This window comes from Triticum dicoccoides, chromosome 7A, assembly GCF_002162155.2.
Source record: "Triticum dicoccoides isolate Atlit2015 ecotype Zavitan chromosome 7A, WEW_v2.0, whole genome shotgun sequence".
In the NCBI taxonomy this organism is placed as follows: Eukaryota; Viridiplantae; Streptophyta; class Magnoliopsida; order Poales; family Poaceae; genus Triticum; species Triticum dicoccoides.
The window spans coordinates 588932634-588940574 of NC_041392.1; the positions used below are offsets into that span (position 1 = coordinate 588932634).

The 7941-nt window shown below is 38.7% G+C and overlaps 1 long non-coding RNA gene across 1 annotated transcript in view; it reads left to right on the forward strand.

The window, feature by feature from the left end:
* Positions 1 to 7441: 7441 nt before the first annotated feature.
* LOC119334237 overlaps positions 7442 to 7941 on the forward strand; it is a 1538-nt gene continuing 1038 nt past the window's right edge. Inside the window, exon 1 of the long non-coding RNA XR_005161254.1 lies at positions 7442 to 7611. This is a non-coding gene — a long non-coding RNA (uncharacterized LOC119334237). The remainder of the gene's footprint in view (positions 7612 to 7941) is intronic.

A 7941-nucleotide genomic window follows, 5' to 3' on the forward strand; every position in this document is an offset into this window, starting at 1 on the left:
TAACGAACTCATTCCGAATAACATGGAATCGGAGAAATTTCGAATAACACTATGTTACCTCAACAGGGATATGCACATCCCCAATAATAAGAATATCATATTTCTTCTTGATAGTAGGAAGAGGAAATTCAAAACCTCCAAATATAATCGATGTAATTTTTTCAATAGAGTTGATACTATGAACTTGAGGTTGTTTCCTCAGAAAGTGTATCGTATGCTCATTACCATTAACATGAAAAGTGACATTGCCTTTAGTGCAATCAATAACAGCCCCTGCAGTATTCAAAAAGGGTCTTCCAAGAATAATAGACATACCATCGTCCTCGGGAATATCAAGAATAACAAAGTCCGTTAAAATAGTAACGTTTGCAACTACAACAGACACATCCTCACAAATACCTACAGGTATAGCAGTTGATTTATCAGCCATTTGCAAAGATATTTCAGTAGGTGTCAACTTATTCAAATCAAGTCTATGATATAAAGAGAGAGGCATAACACTAACACCGGCTCCAAGATCACATAAAGCAGTTTTAACATAGTTTCTTTTAATAGAGCATGATATAATTGGTACACCAGGATCTCCTAGTTTCTTAGGTATTCCACCCTTAAAAGTATAATTAGCAAGCATGGTGGAAATTTCAGCTTCCGGTATCTTTTTTTTATTAGTAACAATATCTTTCATGTACTTAGCATAAGGATTCATTTTAAGCATATGAATTAATCGTATACGCAAAAAGATAGATCTAATCATTTCAGCAAAGCGCTCAAATCCTCATCATCTGTTTCCTTGGATGGTTTGGGAGGAAAAGGCATGGGTTTCTAAACCCATGGTTCTCTTTCTTTACCATGTTTCCCAGCAACAAAGTTTTTCTTACCATAACGTTGATTCTTTGATTGTGGGTTATCAAGATCAACAGCAGGTTCAATTTCTATATCATTATCATTACTAGGTTGAGCATCATTATGAACATTATCATTAACATTATCACTAGTTTCAGGTTCATTACCAGATTATGTTTCAGCATCAGAAATAGAAATATCATTTGGATTCTCAGGTGTTTCAGTAATAGGTTTACTAGAAGCATGCAAAGTCCTATAATTTTTCTTTTTCTTCCTATTAGAAGGAATAGGTGCATCTACATTATTTCTCTGAGAATCTTGCTCAATTCTTTTAGGGTGGCCTTCAGGATACAAAGGTTCCTAAGTCATTATACCAGTTCTAGTAGCCGGTCTAACAACATAATCATTATTCTTACTATTCAATTCATTGAGCAAATCATTTTGAGTTTTAAGTACTTGTTCAACTTGAGTGGTAACCATAGAAGCATGTTTACTAATAAGTTTAAGTTCATCTTTAACATTAGCCATATAATCACCCAAGTGTTCAAGCATGTTTGACTTGTATTTCAATTGTTTACCAAAATAAGCATTAAAATCTTATTGCTTAGCCATAAATTTATCAAACTCATCTAAGCATGGGCTAGCAAACTTAGTAAATGGGATTTCAGCTTTATCATATCTATAGAGAGAATTTACCTTTACTACCTGTGTCGGGTTATCAAGACCACGAGTTTCTTCAATAGGTAATGGATTAGGATCATATGTTTCTTCAACAGGCGGTAAATTAAGACCATGTATTTCTTTAACAGGAGGTAAATTCTTAACATCTTCAGCTTTAATACCTTTTTCTTTCACAGATTTCTTTGCCTCTTGCATATATTCAGGACTGAGAAATAGAATACCTCTCTTCTTCGGAGTTGGTTTAGGAATAGGCTCAGGAACTGGCTCAGGAGGTGTCCAATTATTTTCATTGTCAGCATATTATTCAATAGAATTTCAGCTTCATCCGGCATTCTTTCCTTGAAAACAGAACCAGCACAACTATCCAGGTAATCTCTGGAGGCATCGGTTAGTCCATTATAAAAGATATCAAGTATTTCATTTTTCTTAAGAGGATGATCAGGCAAAGCATTAAGTAATTGGAGAAGCCTCCCTCAAGCTTGTGGGAGACTTTTTTCTTCAATTTGTACAAAATTATATATATATATATCCCTTGAAGCAGCTTGTTTCTTATGAGCAGGGAAATATTTAGCAGAGAAGTAATAAATCATATCCTGGGGACTACGCACACAACCAGGATCAAGAGAATTAAACCATGTCTTAGCATCACCCTTTAATGAGAACGGAAATATTTTAAGGATATAAAAGTAGCGAGTTCTCTCATCTTTAGTGAACAGGGTAGCTATATCATTTAACTTAGTAAGATGTGCCACAACAGTTTCCGATTCATAGCCACGAAAAGGATCGGATTCAACCAAAGTAATTACATCAGGATCAACAGAGAATTCATAATCCTTATCGGTAACATAGATAGGTGAAGTAGCAAAAGCAGGGCCAGGTTTCATTCTAGCATTTAGTGATTGCTGATTCCACTTAGCTAATAACCTCTTAAGTTCGTATCTATCTTTGCAAGCTAAAATAGCTAAAGAAGCTTCTTTATCAAAAACATAACCCTAAGGAATAACAGGCAAGTCTTCATCATCAATTTCATCAGTATTATCAGATTCAATATTTTCATTCTCTCTAGCCCTAGCAAGTTGTTCATCAAGAAATTTACCAAGTGGCACAGTAGTATCAAGCATAGAAGTAGTTTCATCATAAGTATCATGCATAGCAGAAGTGGCATCATCAACGACATATCAAAACGAATAGCAGAAGTAGGTTTAGGTGTCGCAAGCTTACTCATAACAGAAGGTGAATCAAGTGCAGAGTTAGATGGCAGTTCCTTACCTCCCCTCGTAGTTGAGGAATAAATCTTAGTTTTTGGATCTCTCAAGTTTTTCATAATGATAAGCAGATATAAATCCCAAGTGACTCAAAGAATAGAGCTATGCTCCCCGGTAACGGCGCCATAAAATAGTCTTGATAACCCACAAGTATAGGGGATCGCAACAGTTTTCGAGGGTAGAGTATTCAACCCAAATTTATTGATTCGACACAAGGGGAGCCAAAGAATACTCTCAAGTATTAGCAGCTAAGTTGTCAATTCAACCACACCTGGAAACTTAATATCTGCAGCAAAGTGTTTAGTAGCAAAGTAATATGATAATAGTGGTAACGGTAGCAAAAAGTAATGATAGCAAAAGTAATATTTTTGATATTTTGTAGTGATGGTAGCAATAGCAACGGAAAAGTAAGTAAGCGAAGAACAATATGTGGAAAGCTCGTAGGCAATGGATCAGTGATGGAGAATTATGCCAGATGCGGTTCATCATGTAACAATCATAACCTAGGGTGACACAGAACTAGCTCCAGTTCATCAATGTAATGTAGGCATGCATTCCGAATATAGTCATATGTGCTTATGGAAAAGAACTTGCATGACATCTTTTGTCCTACCCTCCCGTGGCAGCGGGGTCCTTGCGTAAACTAAGGGATATTAAGGCCTCCTTTTAATAGAGTACAGGAACAAAGCATTAACATATAGTGAATACATGAACTTCTCAAACTACGATCATCACTGGTAAGTACCCCGATTATTGTCACTTCGGGGTTAAGGGATCATAACACATAATAGGTGACTATAGACTTGCAAGATAGGATCTAGAACTCTCATATATTGATGAAAACATAATAGGTTCAGATCTGAAATCATGGCACTCGGGCCCTAGTGACAAGCATTAAGCATAGCAAAGTCATAGCAACATCAATCTCAGAACATAGTGGATACTAGGGATCAAACCCTAATAAAACTAACTTGATTACATGATAGATCCCATCCAACACATCACCGTCCAGCAAGCCTATGATGGAATTACTCATGCACGGCGGTGAGCATCATGAAATTGGTGATGGAGGATGGTTGATGATGACGACGGCGACGGATTCCCCTCTCCGGAGCCCCGAACGGACTCCAGATCAGCCCTCCCGAGAGGTTTTAGGGCTTGGCGGCGGCTCCGTATCGTAAAACGCGATGAATTCTTCTCTTTGATTTTTTTCTATATATAGAGTTGGAGTTGGAGTCGGATGAGCTCCTGGGGCCACGAGGTAGGGTGCGCGCCCTAGGGGGGCAGGCGCGCCCCCACCCTCGTGGACAGGTGGTGGGCCCCCTGGCCTTCATCTTTTGCAGGTATTTTTTATATTTTCCAAAAAGTTGCTCCGTGGAATTTCAGGTCATTCCGAGAACTTTTGTTTCTGCACATAAATAACATCATGATAATTCTGCTGAAAACATCGTCAGTTCGGGTTAGTTCCATTCAAATCATGCAAGTTAGAGTCCAAAACAAGGGCAAAAGTGTTTGGAAAAGTAGATACGACGGAGACGTATCAAGGCATACCAGGGACACTATGTTTTGTCTATGTATTCACACATGTATTAAGTTTTCGGTTAATACAATTCTAGCATGAATAATAAACATTTATCATGATATAAGGAAATATAAAATAACAACTTTATTATTGCCTCTAGGGCATATTTCCTTTAGTAATGTATCCCAGACTTCATTTTTCATTTTCACTTTTAAAATAGGAGCCGAGACGCCCTTGGCGTTTGCAGACTGGTGGACCTTGGCTTCAAAGGGAGTGCTTGGATGCTTGAAAAAAAGGTTGCAGGCGGCTCTTTCACCCGTATATACATATACAATAAAAATAGCCTTATTTGAGACAATCTCACAAATTTTTATTTAACTCGTCACATTGTTTATATGGATGAAAGTAAGATCATATGGGTTGTCTAACAAAACATGACGGCCAACATCGAGTGTAAGAGCATGCTTCGCTAAATTGTGAGCCTCGACATTCAAGCTCCTATGCTCATGACTAAAAAAGCAACTAGTAAAAAGACTAGGATGATCTATAATTTCATGAATAATCGCACCATAACTTGCCTCACTTCTCTGCTTGATGTCATCGAAGACAACTTTGCAATTTGAAGCAATATATATTCTTTGCTCATAGAGATCATTCGCCAAAGACTATGCTTTCCGGACTGCAAGGGCTTAGGACTTCCGGAATGGTTGGGTCGGAGATTCCCACAAAAGTGATCGTTGAGGCTCTCATGTAATTTCCATGAAAATCCCTGCACACAGCGGCCACAGTCCGGTGTAGCAACCCATCCGCTCTGCCTAGCAGGGATGCTTGGCCCTCTCACTACTTATGTCTTCTTCATCGCCTGTAAGTCATCTATGAATGAGTTGGTGAAAGCATTAGTAGCAAACAGCGTCTGGTATACGTCCTCATGAAGCACTTTTCTCCTTGAGCCCCAGATAGCCCACAGGGATACACCGAGCCGAGTGAAATGTGCATGTGACAATAGACTCTGCATGTTGAATAACCAGTCCTTGGCGTTTGGATTCACATCAAGGCTCATAGTTTCCACCAAGGATTCAAGAGATAGTGCCCACACACTTCTCGACATTGCACATTTGAGCAACACATGCCTCCATGAATCGGCCCGCCACAGAGCGCGCACGCCGGAGTAGCCGCCATGTTTCTGTGGTGCAGGAGCTCAAAAGTCGGGATGGACTACCTTGCTAGGCATCATAGGAAAACACTAATCTTGCTTGGTACTTGGGGACGCCAAAGTAACAACAAAAATAGCTAATAAGTGCTTGCTGAAGAAAATCCAGACGTTTGAGATGGGTCACTGGCCCATGAAGCTTGCCATGTGCGTTTGTTTGAGGACGGGCACGACTATGTCTCACTTATAGCGAGACCTAGCGTGCACTCACGTCAACAGATACACCGATGGGCCAACCTAGTATTCTCCAACCATAAGTAATGTCCGGCCCAACTTACAGGTTAGTTCATTTTTTAATGTTTTTCATTCAATCATTTTTAACTTTATATTTTACAATATATTTTAAGTATATATATATATATATATATATATATATATATATTGCAAAACTTAATTTACTTCAACAAAATTAAAATCTAGAATTTGAAAAAGGTTAACGTTGTGTAAATTTTTATAAGCATAATTAACAAAAATTGTCAATAGATTTCAAAAAATATGTATGTAACATCTGTTTAACAAATGTTCACGTGTTTCAAAAACATGTACATGGGATTTTCAAGAATATGTTTATACATGTACCAAAAATGTTTGTGTAGTTCAAAAACAATGTTTTTCACACTGTTAAAAAATAATGTTAACTGTGTAAAAACAAATGTGCCACATGCATAAGAAAAATGTATGAGCTGTACGAGAAAAAGTAAAAATCAAAAAATATTAAAAAAAATTAATCTATCAAAAATGTAAAATGTGTATGAAAACAATAGACATCAAAACATATATTTGAGAAAATGTTAATCATGTACATGAAAAATGTGTATAGTGTATTAAAAAATGTTATGTATAAAAATGTTTTAGATGTATAATAAAAATGCACAGTGTGTATGAAAAAGTAAAACATCAAAATATATATTTGAAAAAATGTTGATCATGTATATAAAAATATTAAATCTGCACAAGAAAAATATTTTAGATATATACCAAATATATTGTGAAAAATATAGTAATCATGCATGTGAAACGTGTATTAAAAATGTTTTGATATATAAGGAAAAAGTATAATGTGTAAGATTCTTTTTAAAAAAGAACCAGTGCAGACCAGTGCAAAGCATGGAAACAGTGAAACAGAAAAGAGGAAAATGAGTGAAAACTAATAAAGAAACAAAGAAAACCGAAGAAAAATAAAGAAATAGGATAGAAAAGGAAAAACCAATAAAAACGGAGAAGAAACAAAAGGAAACTGAAGAAAAATGATGAAAATTTAGTAGAACCCGAGAAGAAAACGAAGAAAACCATTGAAAAAAGAAGAAACAGTAAAACCATTGACAAACAGCTCTCGCGCTTGAGGATTGTTGAAGACAAGTTGGATCTCTAATTCCATCTTTTGCTGGGCCTGATGGACTGGTGTGCAGGCTTTGGTTTTAACATCGAGCCAAGCCGGGCTTGCGGATGCGTGCCACCCGCCGGCGGCGAACAGCCGAACACAACCCAACGCCCGCCTTGATCGGCGGCGTGGCGAGACGCTCTTCTGTATCCACATGCAATGACACGAGGGACTGAGCAGACATTCCTGGCCATCGGCTTATTCCGGCGTCGGCCCGCCGTGCGGGTCATGCCGCGCCTCGTCCACCATGGCAGTGGCACCACTGTCGGCGCCTCGCGCCGCACGCGTGACACGGGCTATGGTGGACAAAATTACTGTTCTGACCCTTAAGGCAAACTAAATCCCGATTTGACCTCGTTTTAAAAAAAAATTCGTTTCTGACCTTTTTCGGTGACGCCAAGGTCCCTGGCGTCTGGGTTACGAAGCAGACGTCACGGTCCCTAGCGTCTGGCCCCTGGCCCGCACTGCCCGCCTGCCCGTTGACCTGCTGACATGGCAAAGGAGCCAGACGCCAGGGTCCCTGGCGTCTGGCCCCGGTAAGTGGATAACCGCGCGGGCCAGCCCACCCATCCCCATCTTTCTCCTGGCGGCGCACGACGAACAGAGGGCTCTGTTCTTCGCCCCTTCTCTCCCTCCCACCACCACCCCCCTTGATCTACTCCATCAACCCCTCAAACTCACAGATCGGACCCCCCCAAGCTTCTTTGAGGTATTCTCCCCCATTCCCTCCAATTTTTTTTTGTTTTCCCCTCTTTGGTTGGATGCATTATTCAACACTAGGTGATGTTAGATGAGTAGATGGTTTCTTATTTTTAGAAAATTTTGTGTAGTTGATAGATGATTAGGTATGCAGTAGATGATGTGTAGTTGAACATGTAGGTAAAATCAATTCGGTTTTGTGTATATGTTGTCCATAGGATTTTTTTTTGAATTAAGAGGGGTGATGAATATATGATTTGTGTATGTAAAATAGACTTTGGCATACTATATTTGGTTTGATAGATGATGTGTGTATGTGTAGATAATCCTATTGTTGGCA